This window comes from Callospermophilus lateralis, chromosome X (assembly GCF_048772815.1).
Source record: "Callospermophilus lateralis isolate mCalLat2 chromosome X, mCalLat2.hap1, whole genome shotgun sequence".
Classification (NCBI taxonomy): Eukaryota; Metazoa; Chordata; class Mammalia; order Rodentia; family Sciuridae; genus Callospermophilus; species Callospermophilus lateralis.
Genome location: NC_135325.1, coordinates 53,625,415 through 53,649,297, shown reverse-complemented (window position 1 = coordinate 53,649,297; position 23,883 = coordinate 53,625,415). Strand labels below are relative to the sequence as shown.

Below are 23,883 nucleotides of genomic sequence, written 5' to 3'. Positions count from 1 at the left end.
ACCCCCAACCCTCTTTAAAATTTTGTTTTAAGACCAGGTTTTGCTAAGTTGCTGAAGCTGGCCTCCAACTTCCATTTTACTGCCTCAGCCTCCTGAGGAACTGGGATTACAGGTGTGTGCCACCAGGCCTGGCAAAACTTTGTATTTCTTTTTAGGTGAATAAATTGAGGCTCAGTAACTTGCCAAATGTTACACAACTACTGAATGGCAGAGCCAGGGTTTGAAACCAGAATTATGCCCAAATTCCCCTTTCCTTTTCCACAAAGTACATTTGGCCAGCAAGGGAAGGACAGAGAAAACTCACTGAAGTATAATGTTTGAGACCAAAAGCAACAAACCCCAACTCTCTGGGGTGACATCTAAGTCCTTCCATCTTTTCCATATGAACTCTGTCTGAATGTAGAAGCAGTCATGGGGCCTTTGATGGGGAAACAGAGAAGCCAGCAAGCTCAGTTTTCCAGAGCAGCCTGCAGAGCTATTGCCTTTCATGGCTCACTAGATGCCTCATTGGCCAGAATGGCTTTCTGGTTAGGGTGCCAGGTTTGGTCCAGCCACATGAATGGCTGGATGGGAGGGGGCGTTGCCTCACCTGCAATTGTATTTCATATTTGGTCATCAATTCATTTTTATGTACCTCCACTGCAGTGATATTGGGGAAAGAAACCCCCAATCTCTCAGCCATTATTTGGTTTGGTCAAGTCTGCTTCAGGGTTTCTCCCTCCCTCCCTCCCTCCCTCCGTCACTCACTCACCATTTATTCAAACCTTTTATCAATATTCTCTAAGGACAGACTCTGTGTCATACCCCTTCCTGAGCAATGAATAGGCCATAAATAATAAAATATGGTCCCTGTTCTCAGAGATTTCAAATTCTTATTGAGCAGGAAGATATATAAATAACTAAGCTCAATATAGAATGACTGCTGGTGTAGCTGAGCTGTGGACTCATCCAGAAAGGGAATGACTTTTGCTATTCATAGGAACTACTCAAAGGATATATAAGACTCTTCCAGGTACAGGAGATAGGGAAAATACTTCAACCTTTTTGTGCCTCAGTTTTCTCAACTATAAAATGGGATAATAATAGTGTGTACAGATTTTCTAAAAGAAATTTGTGAGTTGAAATGTGCAAAGAGCTTAGAGTGGTGGTCAGGCACATTGAAAGCACCATATGATTGTGATGTAAGTAAAGGAAATAAGGAAGTAAATTTCTGGGAAAGAGAAGAGCACATGTAACACACTTGGAGTGTTAATGAAGCTTGGTGTACTTTTGGAATGCCAGCTGAGTTGCTGGGTGAGCTTGAGCAGTCATTTGAATGCCACTGTAGAAGTATGGACTTGTGCTGGTTACGTAGTGCAATGGTACAGCACTTGCCTAGCATGCCTAAAGCCCTTGGTTTGATCCTCAGTACTGAAAAAAAAAAGCATGACCTTGTCCCTTCAGTTGTGAGAAGCCACCATTGAAGCTGGACTTTTGCAATAGGGGTAGGTGTTGGGGGTGTGGTGGCAGAGAACTCCTGTGTGAAATGCTGTATCCATCAGCAAACAGGTGCTAGGACCAAGAGACTGTCACCAGCCAGGAAATAGTCACCAAACATGAATGGAGGAACAGCCCTGTGTATTGCCCAGATCTGGGCTCAAATCCAAGGATTGATGAGGTGTGGGAAGAGGCACTAATGTCTGCCCTCAGGAGCTGACAACCTAATTGGAATAAGGTCCAGTGCTTCCAATAAACAAATCAATAGATCTAGTGGGAAGTGGTGAAGGCAGGAAGGTAAGAGGAGCTCCCATGTGGCCTCAGAGGCGGTATATATGAAGGTTACTAGCCCAAGCTGACAGTCCAAACTGTGTGACTTTGAGAAAATCACACCCAAACTTGTCACAAAGATTAAATCATATGTAGAAATTACTTAGAGTGTTGACTCATGTGATAAAGGCTCCATAAACTTTAGCTATTCCTACTTACTGAGGGCCTGTCCTATGCCATGTGTCTGGCACCTCTGGGATGCAAGGTAGTAGTCTGTAGGCATAGGAATCATAGAACCAATATGTCTCATCTTCCTGGAGGGTCAACTTTCCTCAAAAGCTTAAGAAGGAAAACACCAATTTGTATAAGAAATATATATATATATATATATATATATATATATATATATATATATTTGTGTGTGTGTGTGTAATATAAACTGGAAAATGCAAATAGATATTTAAGATAAGAGCAGGAACTTCAAAGACATTCCCTGTGTGGAGCTAAAGCTTCAGGTTACATCTTTAGCCCCCACCCCCAAAGGCTTCACAATCTTCTCCCTCAGTCCCCGAGGGTATTTGAATACAAAAATGACACCAATGCAAAAAGTTTGAGCTCAGGAACCCTCATGACCTACCAATCATTCTTTCGAGTAAAGAAGATCCTTACCATAGATCCTTACCATTGTTCGGGAGATAATGGACATTCAGGTTTTAACTTCTGTCGTTGCTGCTTACTAGCTGAGTGAACTTAGCAAGTTACATTACTTTTGTCATTCCTCAATTTGTCCTTCTGTAAAAGGAGGGTTATGAAGATGATGATGGTTATGATGATGATAATAATAATAAAAATACAACTACTTAGAGGGTTGTGGTTGACATTAAATAATTCAAAAAACACTTAGAACAATTGCAGGCACATAGTTAGTGCTCAATATATTTTAGCTGTTATTAAATCCATTCTTGCCTCTCCCCCCAACAGTAACATTGTCAGTTAGGTTTCATCCTGACCATTTTATGGAGAAGGAAGTTGAAGCTGTGTAAGGTTAGGTAAGATGCCCCCCTCTGCCAACAGTGGCCATTCCTGCAGTGGGGAGGCTGTGGGAGTGAATGACCTCTACAGTCCTTTCCAGCTCAGAGGTTCTGTGATTCAAGTTAATTTTTGGAGCCCTCTTGTATCATTGTTAAGGGTAGGGCTGAAGCATTAGAACTCAGGAAATAGGGGAGGGATTGGTCAGAGACAGAGATGCCTTAGCAGGGTAGCAAATGGCTACTGCCGCCCTTCCTTCTAGGCTGCTGTGTCCCCATGCTCACGCCCAACCAGAGAGCAGAAGGGAAACTCCTATGCTGGGAGGAAGCTGGCTGGGGCCTCCTTTTCCTCAGGCTGGAACTTGCCCCTGTGGCAACGACAGTGAAGAGACTTCTGGAAACTCAGAAGTCAAAGGCTTAGTGGCGCCAAGCTGGGCTCAGAGGGTGCATCCTGGTGGTCATTTTCTCTGACTGACCTAGTCCAGTATGGTGATTGCTGAGAGACCAGTAGGTGCTGGGAGAGAAGAATGAGTTCCCCACATTCCTGATTTCACTGATTTTTGATGAAAACAAAAAATAATTCCATGAAATAGAGTGGCCTAATGAAAGGAGGAGCAGTTGGAATTCTGCCTTGATTCTGAAATGAACTCAGTCTGTGCCTCTGGGATTCCTGGCCCCCACAAGAACAGTACATTCATTCAGTTGATAACTATTTTGTCAATGCCTATTGATTACCAGCACTAACCTGGGGGAATGGGGTGATGGCATGAAGAATGACATGGTAACTTCTAATTCTCTTCCACTTTGGATACTAAATCTATGAAAAGTGGGTTCAAATTGCATGCCAATAAGCACACATCAACTGAACACTCTCCTTTTTCCTAGACTACTGCTCAAAGATAAGGCTGCTTCCCTCAGAATAGAGGCACCCAGTGTGGAGAGGATAGAGGGGAAGGGCTGTGACCCATGACACAATGGCAATGTTGAACATGCTTTGTAAATGATAAGGGGTACAAACAAGAAATACAAACAAAGCTCAGAGAAGAGTCATAGCCCATGTTATGCCACAGTTCTTGCAGAGCTAGTATGAAAATCTTGGGCCCCATACTGGCCTTGGAGAGAAGTGAAATGGAAATGACTGGATCTTCAAGCTGGTGACTTTCAGCTTTGTAAATGAAATCAGTCAGGCCCTTCCACCACCTCCAAATCAGGTGATACAATTTTGCTTGCTATGGGTGGGGGGTTATGTACCTTAGAGTCCAAGTTCCAGGTGTGTGTGTGTGTGTGTGTTTGTGTATCAGTGGGGATAGGTCCCCACTACTGAGCTCTTCAAGAGTAAAAGTTAATTAATTGTTATTTATGGAACCTTCACTCTGTGCCAGGCACCCTGTGAACTCAGCCCTTCAAACCCTCACAACAGTCCTGCCACATAGAGATAACTGTCCCTGTATAGATACTGGCCAAGCCATTTGTATTTTTGAGCCTGAGGTTTCCCATTTGTAATATAACAGAGTCTATAAAAGACAGCTTCCACTCCTGAACACTCTTGGTACTTGCAGGATTTTAAGGTGCTCTTGTTGGAACGTAGCTGGTTGCACTGCTCTTGCCAGCCAGCGGGAAAATGGGGCATTTGTGCATGTGCTGTGTGTATGAGAGAGAGAGAGAGAGAGAGAGAGAGAGAGAGAGAGAGAGAGATATACTGTGGGAGGCTGAGGAGTGTCAGTCTGGCAAGATGGTGGGAATCATCATTCCTCTCTCCAATCTAGTGCAAAGTCTTCTTCCATGTCACCTGGTTGGTGAGATTTGGGGCATATAGGAGGTAGACGAGCTAAGGACATCCCCCACTCTATCACACAGGGGTATGAGAGCAGGAAGGAGGGGGATCAGTGGTGAGACACCTTTTAAATAGGAAGTCAGGGTGGAAAAGGCTAGAAAGTGACTTCAACCCATGAGGGGACTCCCACCTAATGGCACTAGGGAGAGAGACTGGCAGAGTAGATGACTTGAGACTAGCATAGCTTGACTAGAGTTCCGCACACGGTGGGGGCGTGGAACTTTCTAGTCATTACTGAGGGGGCGGGGAGACTACAGCCCTCATTCCCTCAGCTCCTCCCTTGCTCCCTCCCTGCTTCCCTGGCCAGAGGCTCAGTCCGGGTGCAAACCACCCGAGGCGCCAGTGCTGGAGTAGCACACTTGCTCGGTCTCAGGCTCCAGAGCCTCTTGGCGCAGCGCAGCGCTGCGCGGCACCCACGGACACATGGCTGGAGCACGGGGCTGGGGGCCGACCTTGTGGCTCCCGAAACCCCGGACGTGGACGCTGCGGGGTGTGAAGGGCACCCGATGCGACCTGCCGCGCTGGAATCCAGGTGAACAGAGCCCTGCAGACCCAGGCGGGGAGGTCCGGTCAGGGCTGGGCTGCCCTTCGCCCAGAGCCTCCCGCAGCTGCCTTACCGGTGCTGGCTTCGCGAAGCTGCGGATCCTCACTGGCTCCTTGGCTTCCCGTCCCCGTCCCGTTTTCTTCTTTTAGCCCTATGCCCATTTGCCAAACTCCACCTCTGGCTGACAGTCCCCTCTTTTCAGGCCTTCCACCCCGCGCTCCTGCTTTCTTAATCGTGGGCAGCTCTTGCTCTATTCCAGAGGTGTCCCATCTTCTTATCCTGGCTGTCCATCTGGCTTTGTCCCTTCGTCCCCGTACCACTGCCTACATTCTTTGGCTATTAACCCATAGTAGGTGTTTAGAAAACAGTATGTCCTTTACTGCTGATTCTGCTAAGACTTTCTTAGCCTCTGTGTCTGGCGTTTGCTTGTTCATGCTTCTGCCTGTCTTCCTGTCCTGCTACATGTCTGACCCTCGGCCTCTATTTTCCCCTGGTCATTCTGTTGTCTATCTGTCCCTCTATCCAACCCCCCGGTTTTATTTGATTGCTTTCAAACTCTATATCCTTGCTTCTTAACATCTAGACTGTTGCTCCCTACTTCTTATCCCCCTGTCAATGACCCCTTTGTACATCATTCTGTACCTCATGTGCATATACCACTACCAGCCCAGTTATCCTTGCAGCACCTTTTTGGTCAACTCCCATTGCCTAAAAGCTTCATCCCAAGGCCTCTTTGAACCCAGAGGGATCTCTCAAAGTGTCTGGAACTTTGCTTTTCTAAAAGTTGGCAGCTTTCTATATCTTTGGGCACTGCCTGCTACTTTCCCTGGTACACTCTATTGATCCTATCCAAATGATAAGGAGGAAATAGTAAACTGGGTTGGGTTTCTCACCATAGATTTGTAATGGATCCTGAACTACTGAAAGGGCACTCAAGAGATCCTAGATCAGACTCTGATTATACACACGACACACACACACACACACACACACACACACACACACACACAAACACACACACACACACTGAGGTCCAGAGAAGGCAAGATTCTCTGCCAGATCACCAAGCATTTCTGTGATAGAAGCAGCAGGTTAGAAACCAGATTTAGAGATCCTAGCCCCTGACCCAGGAGTCTCAATCCTGGGGGTCTGTTAATCCAGAGACATCAGATCCTGCCCACCCATTTGGGATAGGCATTCTCTGTTAGGATAGGCTACACTTGCCTCTCTCCACTGGAGTGGGAGTTCCAAAAAGGCAGAGACCCAGGCTGCTGTGACTTGGTACTCCATTCCACATCCCCATCTTTGCAAGTACCTGACCCAGACAGGATCTGGGCACCACATTTTCTGAACCATATGTTTGGGCATGGGGAACCGCAGCTGATGCTAATCAGATCCGAAGCGTTATTTAGTGAGAGGGTGTATCTTTGGAGGGATATGGTGGTGGTGGTGTGTGTGTGTGGGAGCTATACTTGGAGAAGAGCCCTCTGAGAAGGGACAGGGACTTTGAAGCCAAGCAGAACCTAACCCCTTGGCTAAGTGACCCTTGAACCTCACCACACATCCCACCCCCTCTCTGATGGCCTCTTGGGGCTTCTGAGGGCTGCCTTTCAGGGACAGCAGGGGGTGGTTGTCTGGAGGTGGGCTTAGTGGCCTGAACACAGATAGTTAAGCCCTCAAGACCCATTGTCACAGGGTTGGGCTGGGCCAGTTCTGGGCAGTACTGTGAGAGCCTTACCCCTCCCCAAGCAGCCCTCCAATGTGTAGGGCTCGGGGTTTGGTGGCAGCAGCAGGGCAGGCCATGTGGGCTGATGGGGGAGCGTGTGGTAGAGAGGAAGAGCCCCCTTTCTTTGCCCTCCACCTCTTCCTCACCCTCCCAGGTTTTGTTGTGGAAGCCACAGCCCCAGAAGGACACGTGCAAGGCTCCCAGGCAAGGGGACAGGATCCTGAGGTCTGCTCAGGGGCTCTGGGTGCCCATGGGTCCAGGGTGCGCTGAGGGTGATTCTGTGGCAGAGACTGGTCCCAGCCTCTGAGCCCACTTGGCCTCACCCCTCCCTTCCACAGCTTTCTCTCACCCTTCCTTTCTCTCCCTTCCTCTGTTTTTTTCTGGCCTTTCTCTTAGCTCCCTCCTTCCTCAGAGATCCTCACTCCACTCCTAGCCTCTTGCTCTGCAGAAGCTCCACATCCTCAGGAACACACAGAGAATCTCACAGAGCAGAGAATGTTCTGGAAAGAAAGGTCTTGGGAACTAGGGTCCTGCCTTTGCTTATCTAGGTGAGGAAATAAGACCTATCCAGGGCAGAGACTGGATCAGGCCAAGGGAAGAGTTGGGGTCTAGAGAAAGTGACCGTGTGGCTGCAGCTGCTTGTGTGTGTGTGTGTGTGTGTGTGTGTGTGTGTGTGTGTGTTCCTGTTGAGGGGCGCGGGGCCAGATGAGGGGGCAGTGTTAAGGGTGGGCTTGCCTTTGCTCATGTCCTCAGCACACTGGCACCTTCCACTGCAGCGCAGCCATGGGGTGGCTGGGGGTGGACATCCTACTGTGGGAGTCCATGTCTCCGTCACCAGTTGCCCTGTCCATGGTGACCTACCTCTTGGATTGGGCCTGGGGTAGGCAGACCTCCTTGAGGGAATGGGGTTCATATGTGCTCCATCTGCCTATAGCCGCAAACCTCGGGCCCCCTTGAACCCACCAGCCAGTGGGGCTCTGGCTGGGGTCTGCTGTATGGCTTTGGGGTCCAGCCTTCCACCGGGCTGACACCTTGTCTGGTGTTTGGTAGGGACAATGACAGCTCTTGGCATATCTGGGCGAGAGTGGGGCCTGCCTGGGTTGTCTGCCTGCATGCCCAGTCCCAGTGCCTGGAGTCACCTGTGGGCTGCTGAGGCTGCCGGGCACAGGGATGGAGCACCTCTGTGTCCCAGCTGAGGGGGGGAGAGCGCAGAGAGGCTGGGTGACCCTGAAGTCCCCTGGCCTGGGTGGGGCTCGGCCAGCTCTCAGCTTCCCTCAGTGCCAGCGCAGAGCTCCTCCTTCCAGGCTGCTTGGAGGTGGCAGGTGGGTGCGACCATGGTTGTGCCCTGGGCTGAGGGCTGAGAGGGGTCTTTGTGCTCCTCCCAGGATCCAGTTTTCTGTCCCCCATCCCCACTTGGCAAGGTACAAACAGTGAGGAGCCTGTGTGCCCAGCCCCTTTCCACCCCTGCCACTGCAGCCTCCGCCTCCTGAGATGTACCCCTGCTCACGCTGCCCCCTCCTTAGTGCAGGTCCTCTGCCGTGGCCACAGCACCTCAGGAATTTTCTTCATAAACCACGACCACTCCATGTTGTTCACATCTGATCAATGGCCCTCTTTCACGAGGCTGGGTGGGGACCCCAACCACCAGGAGCAGGTTTTGCTCGTGGACTTCCATGAGGCCTTCAGGAATGCGTGCACAAGTGTGGAAGGCCGTGAGAGAAGGCATCTTTTGTCATGTGCTGGGAGGAGAGGTCACAGTGTAATTCATTTCCCCCTCAAGGCTCCACTTTCCCCCGTTACACTCCTCAGCTGAGTTCCCACCAGTGATTTGCTGTTGCTCCCTTACCTTCCATGGAAAAAGTAGTGATAGGGTCTGTTTGTTGCTGTCCTGACATTCACTCCAGCCTTTGAGGAATGAGGCTGTGGGCTTACTGCAACAGAGTGATAAAATCCTATTCCCAGGCAGAAAGGGATGTAGGGACTGTTGTGAGTCCTCAGAGAGGCCCATGTTGGACCCAAAGGTCTCAGAGAGAGGTTCTGGCTGGTAGTAGGTGAAGTTGCTGTCTGCTACATTCTAGAAGAAAGAGACTGATTGGTCCTTTAAAAACGTTAGTTCTATAGCTCCTTCATTCTGACCCCTGCCACTGGCCTTACAGAACATTCTCACATCCATTGTGTCCACTTTGTGCACTTGTCATTAAACTCTCCTCCCATTTTACAGGTGAAAAAATTGATGCTTGTAGTGATACAATGCCTTGTCCTGGGACCTGGTCAGAAAGCAGAACTAGGACTAACATGCAGCTCTTCTTTCTAATCCAACGCTCTTTCCACCGTTTCTCAGGCCTCTGTCTCCATATCTGGCACTTCTGAGAACCTGCTATGTGGCAGCCATCATTTTAAGTGATTTTTAGCCCCGTAGCTCTGTTCCATAGCCATGTAAGATCAGTACTGTGATCATCATCTATAGTGTACAGATGAGGATATGAAACCACAGAACCGCAGAGCTAGAGGTGGGGTTTGTACCACGGTGTCTGGCTCTGGAGTCCTTTACACTCTCCTATACAGCTGGGCTCTGGCAGTGATAAGAATGAAGGAAGTTCCATACCACAGGCATAGAAACACATACACAACCACTTTTTTTTTCCAGCCTTTAGCCTGCTTCATACACTACATTTCCCTGAGCTGTCATCCAGTGTAGAAGGGGTGGACTATAAAACACAAGCAAGAGCGGGGCTGTAGCTCAGTGGCAGAACATTTGCCTAACACATGTGAGGCACTGGGTTTGATCCTCAGCATCACATAAAAATAAAAACGAATTAAGGCATGCTGTCCATCAACAACTACAAAAAAAATAAAAATTAAAAAACACAAGCAAGAGTGAGGACTTGTGGGAAAAGGGAAGCCAAGAACCTAAAGCTCCAGTTATCTGCAGAGCTGCTCAGTCTACATCCCAGAAGGCACCATTTCTTCATCCACTCCAAGCACTATTACTGATTATCCATTCCATTCAGGACAGAGTCAGGCTGAAGTGGGGAGCCAGGGCTGGCAGTATTGAAGGGGCTCAGCTGTCTTTGCCCTTCTGAAGAGGCTGAGCTCCCCTTGCCTTTTTGAAGCTGAAAGATGAGGGAGATTAAAGATAAAAAAAAAGATCCAAGGAAATAGCCCTGATATTGCTTGGACTATTTCAAAATGTCATATTGTACATGGAAAATATTAGGGTTATAGCTTTCCTTGACTATTGTTTTCATTCAGTCATTCAAAGAAATATTTTTATTGAGTGCTTACTCTATGCCAGATACTGTCAAGTTCTTGTTCTATTTATTTATAGCAGTTTCTGGGTTTTTTTGTAGTGTTCCTTTTGTAGTTTTGTACCTCCTGTCCCATTTTACCACTAAGCTATATCCCCAAGCTTTTTTTTTTTTTTTTAAATTTTGAGACATGGTCTCACTAAGTTGTCTAGGCTGGCCTTAAACTATTGATTCTCTTGCCTCAGGCTCCTGTGTAGCTGGGATTATGGATGTGAGCCACCATGCCCTCCAATTTTTGTAATTTTTGGTATATTTTATACTTTTGTAGTTTTCTAGTTTGAGTGCCTTTTAAAAAAATAACTGATGTCTCAGAATTCATCCTGATTCAGTTATATGTAACTACTGAAAGATAAGTTGGGTTTGCTTATTTTTCATAGGATTTTAATTTCTTCATATCTTTCAATATTTATTCAACCACTAGCAAACATTACTGAGAAACCACTGTAGGCAATGGGGTAAATGAAATCAGCTCTGACATGGTTTCTTCCCCTTGGGGAGGAGATAGGATCATGGTGGGGATCGCTACTTTTACGTCCTTTCTAGCATTTGTGCATAAGCAAGATATGTTTGGTTTCAAGTCAGGACCTTAGGGATGCTTACAATTATTACAGTCCAGCCTTAGGAAGGAGGTCATATCCCTTCCCAACCATCATAAGGATTCCTGACTCTGGGTAGGATTTTGTTTCCAGAAGTGAGTTCTTGTATTCAGGCCTCATCCACCTTCAAGATGGCTCACCTTGAATAAATTGCCAGAGGATACCAACTACAGCCCTGCCTTTGAGAGTAACAAAGGGATAGGTGCAGGCAGTAGCCTCTCTTCATTGTTGCACCTCTGAATCTCATAAGGGCAGGAGAACTTCAATTTGACTTAGTAGACTTAGAGACTGAAGGCCAGGAAGGAGGGAGAATCTGGAACTAAGCTAGGTTCTGTCATTGTCATGGGTGAATTTGAGAAAGTTGCCATCTGGAAAATCATGTTTGCTCTCATCTGTGTTGGATAATCTAGCAAGCAAATTTGATGGATGCTGCAGTTCCTGCATTCTAAGAACCTCAGCTTCATTTCTCCCATCTGTTAGGTGTGGGGAAAATAACCAATAGCATGGATTTGCTGAGTTGCTTAGAGCGACTCACTTCTCCTCAATTTTTGTAATAGTAAATGTGGGGGAATAGTGGATAGACTTCAGGAGGTTTTAAATACTCCCAACCCTGACTAACAGAAGTCCTCAATCCAACAGTGAAATTGAAGCTGTGAACTTGCGTTGGAATCTTGGGAGGAAAGCAACAGAGAAATCAAATCCTAACATGGTTTCTTACTGATTTTGGGCTTTCCCGTGGTACTTGCTGTCAGAACTGGAAGCCCACTCCTGCCATGATTAATGCTGGTTTCCTCCAAATTTCCATGCATTCTGTATGAAGATAACTTGAGTGGGGGGCGCCAGAGGGGTAGTGTTATCAGGGAAGTTGCAGAATGCTGGGACCTGAGCAAGGTAGGGATGGCAACTTCCTGCTCAAATATTGAATTATTTCGTTCTCCTTTGATTGCCCCTACTAATTTGAAGATTTCACTGAAGGCGTCCTCTGGACTCCCCATAAATTATCATGAGCAAATCACTGAACCCTCTTGTGTACGTGGTATAAGTATTTGAAGCCCCCACGCGGTGCAGCACACATTTAGAACTCAATAAATATTAATCTGTGCGTCTGACCAACTCGCTCCTTCACCCTGGGTCTTTGGCTTTGGGCTGGTGCTTCCTCCCTCCCGCGGTGTGACCTGAGGGAAAGGCAGCGGCGTGGGGATTGGAGCAGCCGGCAGGCAGAGCCCCGCCCACCCCAATTTGGGCGGTTTTCTGGGGAGGCTACTGGGCCAGATTGCGCGTTCATTGGTTGAGGGTCCTGTAAGTGGGCGGGGCGGCGCTACTGCCGGACTAGCAGCCGCTCCCTCCCCACCTGTGAGGAGAGTGGACTCCGGTTGACAACGGCTAAGCAGCAGCGCCAGCTGCTCCTCTGGCTGGCACCGTTACCCCCGCCCGACTCCAGACTTCTCGCGTGCCCCGGAGGGAGCAGTCTCGCCTGTGCTCGCCTGTCGTTGTGTCGGGCAGAAGCCAAAGAGGTGGACTCGGTTTCCAGGTAAGAGTTGGGGCGACGGTAGAGGAAGGGGGTGCCTTGGTTCCCTCCTCCCGCCTAATCTCTCTGGCGCGCTCCGGCCGGGCCCCTCTCCTAGCGGTTCCATGGGGGCGACGTACATAGGAAACCGGGAGAAAACAGACCGAACCCGGTTACCTCCAAGATTTGGGTTCAGAGTTAACGAAATCGGGGAGGGGGGGGGCTCCTGAGAGCACTGGCCACACTGTCGGCCAGAGAAGCCCAGCGAGCGGGGCTGTGGAAAGTGTCCGCCTGCCACCCCTGGGCCTGGGTGGAGCAGGGAGCCGTCGCTTGGAGGCTTCAGAGGGGTGTGCGGCAGGGCCGGGGTGGCGGGGCTTTGGGCTCCTTGGCCAAGTCACGCTGTGTCTCCTACTCGCTTCTCCTTCATCTGCTTTCGAGGGCATTTCCAGGAAGCCATACTCGGCCGATGGACTTTCCCATCTGCCACTGTCTCACTGCTTTAGTTTCTGAGAAATGCCTAGGAGTTTCTTGTCTCAACGTGGTGTTAGGGACCAAGGGAAAACTTCTGGATAGGTCGCGTCTTTCTAGGGCTCAGCTCCCGTAAGAAGACCGAAATGCGTGTAGATAGAGGACTTCTGAAGAAAGGCCTTTCCGCGGAAGTTTTGGAAAGTTCCAAATTAGATAGTCAGGGTTGTCTCTTCTCCCAACACTTGTTGAAATTGAGCAATGAATTATCACTCGGGAAACTGGGGTTCAGCCAGTTTATGTGACCTTAGGCGAGTCGTACTACTTCTGTGAACTTAAGTGTATTGGACTGCACCTCAGATGGCAGCTGGATTTCAATATTTAAAAGGCACAGTCTCTTCTGCTGATACTTGGTTACTTGGTTACCCTGGGGCCCGTCTTCTAACTGGCAGGTAAAGGGTTGTCTCTGGGACGCTTGGGGTGACGGGAGCTATGCAGTTTGAGTTTTGCGTTGATTATGCAGCTAAGTCAGCTGGAAAACTAGTGTGTATGGGGGTGGTGTGCAAGACAGTGGCCATACTGAAGGTGGGGAGAGGTGGGTGTTTCCTTCTAAAGCCCTGGGTCCCTGAGGTTGGGGACCCCAGAGAGTAAGCTCTGGAGGTTTCTCCTCCCCAGTGCTGCTGGGGAGGAAAGGGCAATAAATCACACCCAGGGCTATTTTCAAACCCTAAATCCTCCTGAGCCACCAGTTCCCACCCCCAGTCTAAGGGTACAGTCTCCCCTCACCATCTGTATCCTTGCTATCTGAGACCACCCCCACTTTAATCCTCCTGGAATGAAGGAGGGACAAAACTTGTCTGGGAATGGAAGGGAAGGCATCCCCAAAACAGAAGGCTGAAAGTAGTTTCTGGGTGGCTGGTGGAATGCAAGACCATGATGGGGAGGGATGTGTTTGGGAGTGGGTGGGTGAAACTTTTTTGCCTTAAAACTGTAACTGCCATTTAGCTGGACACACTAAACTTGTCTTCATTTCAGAGATTTGGCCTTACATCCAGGTTCTGGATTTGGAATTTGGAATTTCTGCTCCCTGAACATCTATGGTTAGGGCTAGGAAATGCCACACTGGAGAGAGTCTTGTCTCCCTGGTTCTAATACCTTTTTTCCATACCTTAAGCAACTCTTGGAGAAATATTTGGAACCTCACTGTGCATCTTACAACTCCTCTGTGCCTTTGGGAGCAGCTTCCAGGAGATGATATTGGGGGGGGGGTGTTAAAAAACAATCAGAGGAGACAAAGGTGCACAAAGGGGCTGGGTAACTCTGTATGAGTGCTGTGGTTAGGCAGTGAGTCTTGCAAGAGAATTGTAGGGCCTTGCTTGTGAAACCTTAACACCTCCTGAGTTCAAGAAGAGGAACAAAAGAAAGTGGCACTAAGAGACCTAGACTTTGACCCTCTATATGTCTTCTTAAATTTTTAAAAATCCATTGCTGGGATTACAAATTGGAGGGGAGCAGAAGACTCTTGGGGCCAGGTTTAGGGATAGTAGTAGGGACACAAAAGCAAGAAGGTCAACAAAAGGAGGAAGGGATGGTATCTAGTTGGGATGCTATTGTAGCTGCCAATGCAGTGGAACAAGTTCTGGAACTCCTCGTTCTAGCCATGGAAAATTTGGGTTTGGTAGATGGCAGGTTTAACAAAGGCAGGCTATACACTCATTCATCTTCTTGGGGAAGGTGAGGCAAAGGGTCTGGCTGGAATAAGGAGTTGATTTGGGCTTGAGTAAGAGAGAGAAAACTTTTTCTTGGGCTTCCAGTTTGGGTAGAATTAAGCATCATGGCCTTGGGCCTTGGGGAGGCTGCTCAGCAGACAAAATGGGGACAGGAATGGAAAAGAGGCCAAGATTTGGGGGTGGAAAGTATGAACTCCTCAAGGTCTCAGTGAGTTTTATATTCTCCCCGACCCCATGACCCCGTGGAGGGTAGTTGGGCACACAGTTGTTGAGGTAAAGTATTTATTAAAGTTCTGTTCATCTGTGACTTGGGTTCTTGGTGTGTGTGTGTGTGTGTGTGTGTGTGTGTGTGTGTGAGCATGCATGCATTTCAAGGGAAGGTCTTAGTTGATACAAATCAGTGGACTGGAGGCCACAGTCTAGGCCCTTGTCAAAAGTTTAGATTGCTGTATTTTTGTGTTGAGTTTCTTTTTGTGCAGCCCTCCATGTTGGGAACTTCCATTCCCAATAGTTGCTGTTCCTGCTTACCTCAATCGCATAAAGAATTTAAGAACTGAATGTTTAACTTCCTTCAGAGTCCCAAGGTGGCATAGAGCAGAGGTTGGGAATTGGCAATATGGAGGTTTAGATCCAGTCTCTGCCACTTTCCTCAACCTCAGACTCAGTTTCTCTCCACTTTTTCCCCTTCAGTGAGTTAAACCAGTGGATACACAGCTATGAACTTTGTAAACTACCAAGTACTTTTACAAATTATTAATCATTAAGTTTAGGTGTGGTGCCAGGTCTTGTGGCGATCACAGAATTACAACCCCCTTCAGTGAATCTTTCATCTAGTTTGAGGGTTAGTGGTCTGAGTAATACATGGCCCCCTAAAATTCTTTACCTCAGTGAAGGCTTTTAAAGAAATTATGAAGAGGGTATGAGGTTGTGGCTTATTGGTAGAGTGCTTGCCTAGTGTGTGTGAGGCACTGGGTTCAATCCTCAGCACCATATAAAAAATTAATTAATTAATTAATTAATGGTGTTTATAACTAAAAAAATTAAACATAAAAGAAATTATAAAGAACCATTAATATATATCAAAAGAGAGACAATTAGTGTAATAAGGCCTCAGGTATCCCCGCCTACTTCACCCCCTTTCTTTTTATTTTGAAACAAATCCCAGATACCTTATCAATTCATCTAAGATATTTCAATATATATCTCTAAAAAATATATCATCAAAAAAAATAACCACACTATCATTATCACACCAAAAACAGTCCCTTAATATCATCAAATGTCTGATCAGTATTCCTATTTCCAGTTGTTGAGGAGATTTTTGCCCTGGGAGTTCAGTCCAGGGAGCGATTGCTTTTGACTGAGGGGAAGGTGACTGACAGAGGCAGTGACATTTGAGCTGAACCTTGGAAGCAAAGCCCATTAAAAGTCCAAGCTAGAGGGGATTATGGAACCCTAGTCCCTCATTTTACAGATGCCACACTGCTAGTGTGGCGGCAGCTTGGTGGCAGATGTTAACTGCCTCTGGGACTCCCCATCTCCAGGCTGACCTGTGGAAACTTCTCCCAGAAACTCAACACCTCTGTTTCTCTGGTGGTAAATGAGAGTTCTGACTCCCACTTGCCTCCCCAGTTCCAGGGCCACCCAGGAGCTTGAGGTCAGCAGGCCTGGGAGAATTCCTGGGAGGCTGCTCTCCACCCAGGCCCCTCCCCGGCCCCTGGCCCCTGAGGCCAGTTGAGAGCAAAACAGGATGCATTCAGGATGAGCGTCTTTTCCAGCTTGTCATCTAATCACCAAGGCCCAGCTTGGAGCTTCCTCTCTCATTCATGATAAAAACCCTCACTGTCTCTCTTTTCCCGCCCGCCCCAGTAAGGGTGTGCTGACTTCCTCCATTTCCGGGCCAGCCCTCCTCCACCCCAATGTGGGCTGAGGGAGAGCTTTCCTCAATACAGGCTTCTGCCCCTTACACTCCACCGCAGCCTGTCAGAAAGGGACAGAAAGACCCCAGGAATTTTCTCCCTGGCTGCAGCCTCCTGCTCTTGGGCTGTCCTTGGGAAAGGAGTGGCCCCTTTCCAGCAAGCTTGGGGTCCTGCCACTGCTTGGTTAATGATTGAGCCACATAATAACCACCTTGGAAAGTCACCTCTAGGGGATAGACATTAACTAACTCCCTGTCCACCCCAGGCCTTAAAGGGACCCCATCCTAAACACCAACCTTCCCCTTGAGGGGACATTGACAAACATTCAGTCACAGGAACTTCTTGGGCCAATTAAAATTCTACCCCTTTGTCCTTTACTTAGGCAAATAGAAATAGTTATTCACATGGATTGAAGGACACATGGTCAGGTTGGATGGTCCTGAGAAAGGCAGGGTAGTTGAATCAGTAGGGATTTGTATGGGCACCAGTGGGGTGAGGAGTTAAGCATCAGTGTCAGAAGCATATTAGAGGGGTGTTTCCAGAAGCAACAGATCCTCTGATCCCAATTTGAAAGTCTGAAAGAGCAAGAAATGCCCACTCAAAGGGTGTGCTGTTGCTAGGTGAGTTTGTGTGAGCATGTATGGGTGTTTTGAGCACAGCTGTGAGTCCCTCCATACTGGACTGAGAAGTTGAGGGCCTCTGTAGTGGAGGATGATTTCCTCAGAGAGCCTGTATCCAGAGAAGCAGTAGGAGTTGGGAAGGGATGGGCGAGAACCCAGACCCAATTTAGAAAGCTCCAGACCACAAGCAGCTTTCTACAGTTTCAGTGGGAAGAGAAGGAACCAACATTTAATGAACCCTGGTTGGACCAACTACAACATCAGAAAACTCCGCTTCTGGTTCTGCCACTCTGTGAATGACTTTGGGGAAGATGGTTGCTTTCTCTGGGCCTATATTTCCATGTCTATAAAGCAGGCAGTGTAGGTGGCATGGTCTCAGGATCTCCCAGGCTCCCTTACATCTGTGCAGTTATGCATTCCCACTCAAGACCTTACTACTTTTTTTATTTGGTACCAAGGATTGAATTGAGGAGCACTCAACCACTGAACCACATCCCCAGTCATATTTTGTATTTTATTTAGAGACAAGGTCTCACTAAGTTGCTTAGTGCCTTGCTAAATTGCTGAGGCTGGCTTTGAACTCGCAATCCTCCTGCATTGGCCTCCCTAGCTGCTGGAATTACAATCAGGTACCACTGTGTCCTACAAAGACCTTATTTCTTATCCACAGGGTTAAGGAAGACCGGCTTCAAGTTCATCCAGGCCTAGTCACTAAATATTCTAACAGCTTGGATCAGTTTGGGTTCTCCTCTGGCATGGGCTTTTGTGCTGTTTGTTCTCTAGTCCCTCCCCATGCTTGCATCTGCCCCAGGTGGCTACCCTCTGACCCATTCAGCCACAAGTTAATGAGTGACCTGCTCCCCCTGCTCCACTGGCCCAAGGTGCTCCTGGGATCCCAGGTCTCTGCGAAAAGCAAGGAGGGCATGGCCAGCTCCAGTCACCTTTCTGTTTTTTTTTTCCCCACCATCCCCCTAGAAGTAGGCATGCAGACTGAATCCAGGAGAGAAGGGCCTTTAAAGGACACTGAATCCAAGTCACCTTCTGAAGTTCGTGTCTTCTCACCATGTACTTGTGTAGTTCTTGCTCGCCTGTCTTCAGTAACTGGGAGTGCTGCATTTTAAGCAATAGCTTTCATCTGGGGGATATCTGAAAGTTTTATCTCATGTCAAACATAACTATGTCTCCCTGAAGTTTCTAATCCTTGGTCAGTTCTGCCCCTTTGGACTACCTAGAATGTCTGAGAACAGAACTCAAGTCCCCATGTGTCTTCTCCAGGGTGAACAACCTCAGCTCCTCCAACTATTCCTCTCAGCCCCCTTCCCAGCCTCTTCATGCTACTATTTTGTGGCTCCCTTAATGTATGTGGGCAGGAAATGGGGTTCTGAAAGCACTTCACTCACTGTTTACTTCTTGTCTGAACTTTTCAGTATCATATCTCCTTAATTCTTTTCTGGTGACCCCAAAAGGTAGATACTAAAAGCTAGAATCTTGGGTCCAAACACCTTATACAGATCTCTTCCTGATTTGTTCATCCAACCAGCTCCCATGACTAGGGAGTCCTTTTTCTTATCAGTGCCCCTTTGGTGGGGGACAAGCCTGGTGAGAGCAGGGGCCCAAGTTGATGAGCTGAATACAGGGTAATATGGGGGGCTTCCAGTATACCCTGATTTTCTGACACTTGCCTTCATGTTTGGAGCTGGAGTGGGTGGAGGAAAGGGGATATTTTAGGGAATACTGAAGCCGGAAATGAGTATGAGCCATGCCCACAGTGGGGCCTAAAAGAGTGAATCAGATAGGGAGAAACACCAACTCAGTCATTCCTTCTCCCAGCAGTTGATGACAGTGACAACAACGAGTCCTCCCATTTCTTCCATGATCCTATTCTATTCTCAAAGCAGCCCAATAAAGTGGAGGTCCCTCCCTCAGTGTGACCATTGGTGATCAGATGAGGACAAGGGAAGGGAAATGAATAGTTTTCACTGAGTACTGAGGGAGGATTTGGAACCTAGGTCTACTGAAGCTCAGCTCTCCTTGGTTTCCCCACAAACCATACCCAGCAGGAGAGGCAGCTTCCCCACTACAGAGGAACCTCTGCCTTGGCTGCAGCCCTGTTCCCCTGGTAGAGGGAGCAACCTCCAGGGGAGGTAGCCTAGGATTTCCTGCCTTTTATCTGCACTGGCCAAAGGCTGGCCTGTCTGAAGTGTGAGATAGGCACCTGCAGCCCGCCATTCTGTTCCAGGCTGAGGTCAAATCAGGCTCAGGCAGGGCCAGGGAGCTTGTAGGAAGAGCTTGGCCCTTAACATCTGGTGTGAGCAACCCCTACCCCAGCAGGACATTTTCAGTGGGAAAAAAACAAAGAGGGGAATGTGGGAAAAGGGCCAGAGTGGAGCAGAAGTAAAACACATCTAGAGGTGTACACGATGTGCGGGGGGCAGAAGGGTGTCCTGGCAAAGAGCATGAACTCTGGTATATGCAGCCCTGGGTGACTTCAAATAAATTATGTTACCTTTATGAGCCTTGATATAGTCAAATATGAAATGGAGATATGTACCTACCTCTTGGGAATGTTAAATAGTCAGTCCAACAATATATATAAAACTCTGGCTGTTGTTGTTGCTTAGTAGTACTTTCTTGTCACCTTGCTGTTTTTCAGGGACTTGGGGATGTGTAGGGCTGAAACCCGCCACCTCTGGGCATTAGGTTTGGCTTCTTCTATCATTTCCAATTTCACTTCATTTGTAAAAGCTCTCCATAGCTGGACCCACCTAAAGGGTTCCTTCTTCTGGCCTTCTTCAGAGACATTTATGACACTGCAACAGGTTGTGGTAATGGCAACACCAATAGTAATAGTGAACACTTGTAAATCCCTGGTACACTTTAACATGCTTAATTTTTTGGAGGGGTGTACCAGGGATTGAACTCAGGGGTGCCACATCCCCAGCTCTATTTTGAATTTTATTTCGAGAGAGAGAGAGTCTCACTGAGTTCCTTAGTGCCTTACTGGATTGCTAAGGCTGGCTCTGAATTTGCGATCCTCCTGCCTCTGAGCCACTGGGATTACGTGTGTGCACCATCATGCCTGGCTAACATGCTTAACTTGGATGATGATTCTGTAAGGCAGTTACTGCTATCATGTTCCCAATTACACATAAATAAATTGAATCAGGAGAGGTTAAAGGAAGAACATGCTCAGACCCATGCAGCTAAGGAATAATGGTAGAAGGATGGGACCCAGGGAGTCTGACTCCATGTCCTCTGTCCTTAATGGCTGGACCTTTCCTTTCTCTGTCCTGATGCCTGGCCAAGAGGCAAGGGAGTATGGGTCTCCCTCCTCCTTCTAAGTGCTCATCACACCCAAGAGCCATCAGTCACTTCTGTGCAGTCAGGTCCTTGCCTGCCCTCTCTGTCCCCTACCACCTCTAAGGTGGACAGATGGAAAGAGGGAAAACACAAAGGAGTGGGTATTATGTTCTAAAGTGGAGTCCTGTTAAGGTAGGGGAAGGGCATACAGGACAGATGGGGGTGGGCAGGTTCTGGCATCAGAACAAAGCCTGCCTGCTTAGCACCTTTCAGCACTGAGGGTCAGAAACAGGGTGCTCAGTGGCATCAGGGAAAAAGGGACATTTTCATGTGTTGTCTTGACAACCAGGTTGCATTATTTAGAAGGCGTGGGTGAGCAGGGGCAGGCAGGAGACTGGTTGGATTAACACTTGTGATCCCTCCAGCTCATATGGCCCATGCTTGAATTGGGAGTGTGTGGGTAGGGAGTTGTCCAGATCCAGCCCTCCCTTCAATGTTCCCATCTCAAGCTCCTTGGGGGCTGCAAACTTCCTTCCTCAGGCTGTACCAGCTGCCATCCCCTTTGCTTTGGAGTTCATTCCCTATTATTTTATTTCCAAAACAAGCCCCAGGGTATCCTTTGAAGGGACAGTCCATCTTAGCCTCTGCCTCCCTGAGAAGGATGAGCCTGGCAATATTTCTGGCCAAGTATTCCAGGAGATATCAGGTTTTCTTGTGCTTTCAGATTTTGCTGTCCACCATATGGCCTGGCACTCAGTGGGTACTCAGGTACTATTAGGTGAATATGTGCACAACTGATGGGGAGTGACTTCAGAGGGGAAAGCAAGAAGGAGGCTAAAATGGAAACTAGCAGGAGGGGATCAGAAATTTAAGCAGACTCCTGGCCTCATCTGTATTCCAGTAGAAGCCACTTGACCATGTATAGCCTCAGTTTCCCCATTTGTGCAGTAGGCATTGCCTGCTTTGGACAAGGTTGTTGTAGGGATCAAATGAGATGTGAGATGATCTGGTGCTTTCCCCACTTATGGGAAGTTACTTCAGCCTAAGGGTTCACACTGCACAAACCCCTGATAGGTGGTTTGTTTGTTTGTTTTGTGTGTGTGTGTATGTGTATGTGTGTGTGTGTGTGTGTGTGTGTGTGTGTACACTATGTGCCAGGCCCCAGCCTAGCCAATTTCTCCTTATTTAAAGAGGATGATTCTAATTTGGTACTTTGTACTTTGGAGCCAGATTGCCTAGATTTACATCTTGGCCCATCACTACTTAGCTGCTAATATTGGACAAGTTATCCCTATCTGTTCCTCAGTTTCCTCATCTGTAAAACATGTTATTGGAGCACTTACCTCACAGAGTTACTGTGAACATTCAGTGGTATAATCCATTTTAAAAATGCCTGAAGAAATGCTTGAGACTTAATAATGGCTCAGTATGCTTGAGCTATTATGTCATCTCATTTTATCCCCACAAAAACCTTATGTTGTTGGGGCTGGAACTGTGGCTCAGCGATAGGGCGCTTGCCTAGCATGTGCAAGGCTCTGGGTTCAATCCTCAGCACCACATAAAAATAAATAAATAAAATATCGTGTCCAACTACAACTAAAATTTTTTTTAAAAAACTCATGGCGTTCTACTATGATTATATCACTACTTTGCAGATGAAGACAATGAAGCAAATGGAAGGTAATTAACTTGACCAGTATAATCTGTGTAAAGTTTTTTTTTTTTTGGTAGAGATTGAACCCCTCAGGGCCACTTAACCACTGTGCCACATCCCAGCCCTTTTTATTTTTTATTTTGAGACAGGATCTTGCTAAGTTGCTGAAGCTGGCTTTGAACTTGTAATCCCCCTGCATGAGCCTCCCAAATTGCTGGGATTACAGGTGTGTGCCAACATTCCTGGCCAATCTGTGTAAAGTTCTTGACCCATGGCCTGACACATAGTAAGCACTCAGTATTTAGTAGTGTGTATTGATAATTACCATTAATAATTCAGTATCATAAACATTGTTGTTGTTAGTGAGCATAGTCACATGTAAGAAGGAACAGAGGCACGATTAAAAGCCACATCTCTAGGTTGCTAACATATCACTCATCCCACCATACCCACAACCTCTATGACTTTAGTCCTTACCCAGCTGATAGGTCGCCATGTTGGGTTCTCCTTCTCTTGGCCCTCCTTCTCTTTACCCCTGCCTCCTGCCATGTGCAGCATCACAGCCCTCCATCTGGCTGGCTACAGGGCTCAGGGGAGGGGTTGTGTCTTCTGGCTTCATGAGGACTCCACTTCTTTGCAGCCCATTTCCTTTCTGTCAGAGACAATTTTCTCTGGATCTCAGGGTGGGGCCAGGCTCCTTCAAGGCATTTCCTGCCCAGGAGTTTATATTTGGACTCAGCAAAAGGAAAGGGAAGTAAGCAAGGGGGTGGGACACAGAGGTGGTAGCACAGGGTCAAAACAATTGAGTGCCAAGACTTTGCAGCCTAAGAAAGAGAAGTAGGCGGTAGTGCATGGCCCTTCTCTCAGGTGAACTTCAGATGCCCTTACTTGATCTTGGGTGGCACAGATGAATGTTTCTTGAGGTTCAAATGCCTCCACCCTCAGGCAGAGCTCATTTTCTGTCCTCAGTCTCCTGGCCTGTGATTCCTGGCCCTGAGTTTTCTGCCTTGATCAAGGTTTACTGCCAGTCAGTGCAGTGGCTTTGAGTTGAAAGTGTGTGCTATTGGGGTACCAGAGGAGGGGCTGGAGCCAGAGGCTTGTCCACCATTTGTATGGGAATCAATGCTTCTTGTCTGTGTGTTTCCAGTACATTCAGTAGCCCTTACCACACTGCAGTGGGGACACTGAGACCAATAGGACACAATGGAGTGGAGCTTCCAGTCAAATGGCAGAAATAGACTCACATGCTGCTGAGAAGGTAATGAAATGTTGAGGCCACATAATTGACCCAAGTGGGTGGTAAGGGGTTAGTAGGATGGCAGGGTAGAATCACAGGTTGGGATGTTTGGCCTGTCTTGGTGAATCAGTAGGAGTTTGCAGCTTTACATCAGACTAGTCTAGAATGTGCTGAGCCATGGGTGTCAGGTAGAAAGCAGACTGATAACTGTTCCAGGCTGAGGGCAATGGTGAGCCCATTAGGTTGCAGAGTAGGAGAGTGACCAGGTTAGAGCTGGGATGTTGAGAGAAGAAGCTGGCTGGTGAGCCCATTGAAAGGAAAAACTGGAGGCTAGGAACGTGGTGGGCAGAGATAACCCAGATAACCTAGAGCACAGATGGGCTTGGGAAACCCTGATCAAGGTGTTAGAAATTGGTCACAAAATACATATGGGGAGAGAGGATAGGAATGACTTGAGGCCTAGGTGTTTGATGTTCTGTAGGCAAGAACATAGGAGAGTTGGTTTATGGTGGAAGATGGGTGTGATCTTGGCCTTTTTTGATGATGCTTACTTGGGTCCCCCACTAGAGAATGTGAAGGAGGAAGACAGCTTTCCGTACTGAACCAGCCACTGCCAATCACATATTCCTCTGCTCTGGCTGTAAGTTTGGGGGAATGGCCATTAGAAGA

General features: G+C 47.8%; 1 protein-coding gene across 3 annotated transcripts in view; it reads left to right on the top strand.

Annotated features, from left to right (window-relative positions):
• The window catches only part of Stard8 (StAR related lipid transfer domain containing 8), a 76,740-nt gene that overhangs the window by 29,902 nt on the left and 22,955 nt on the right, over positions 1 to 23,883 (top strand). The window contains exon 1 of one of the 3 annotated variants that reach the window (XM_077106668.1): positions 5,067 to 5,140. The exons of 1 other annotated variant lie outside the window; for it this stretch is intronic. The gene's annotated coding sequence lies outside the window, so the exon portion shown is untranslated. Of the gene's footprint in view, positions 1 to 5,066; positions 5,141 to 12,162; positions 12,314 to 23,883 lie in introns of those variants that run through there. One more of the 3 variants, XM_077106667.1, reaches the window with a different exon arrangement.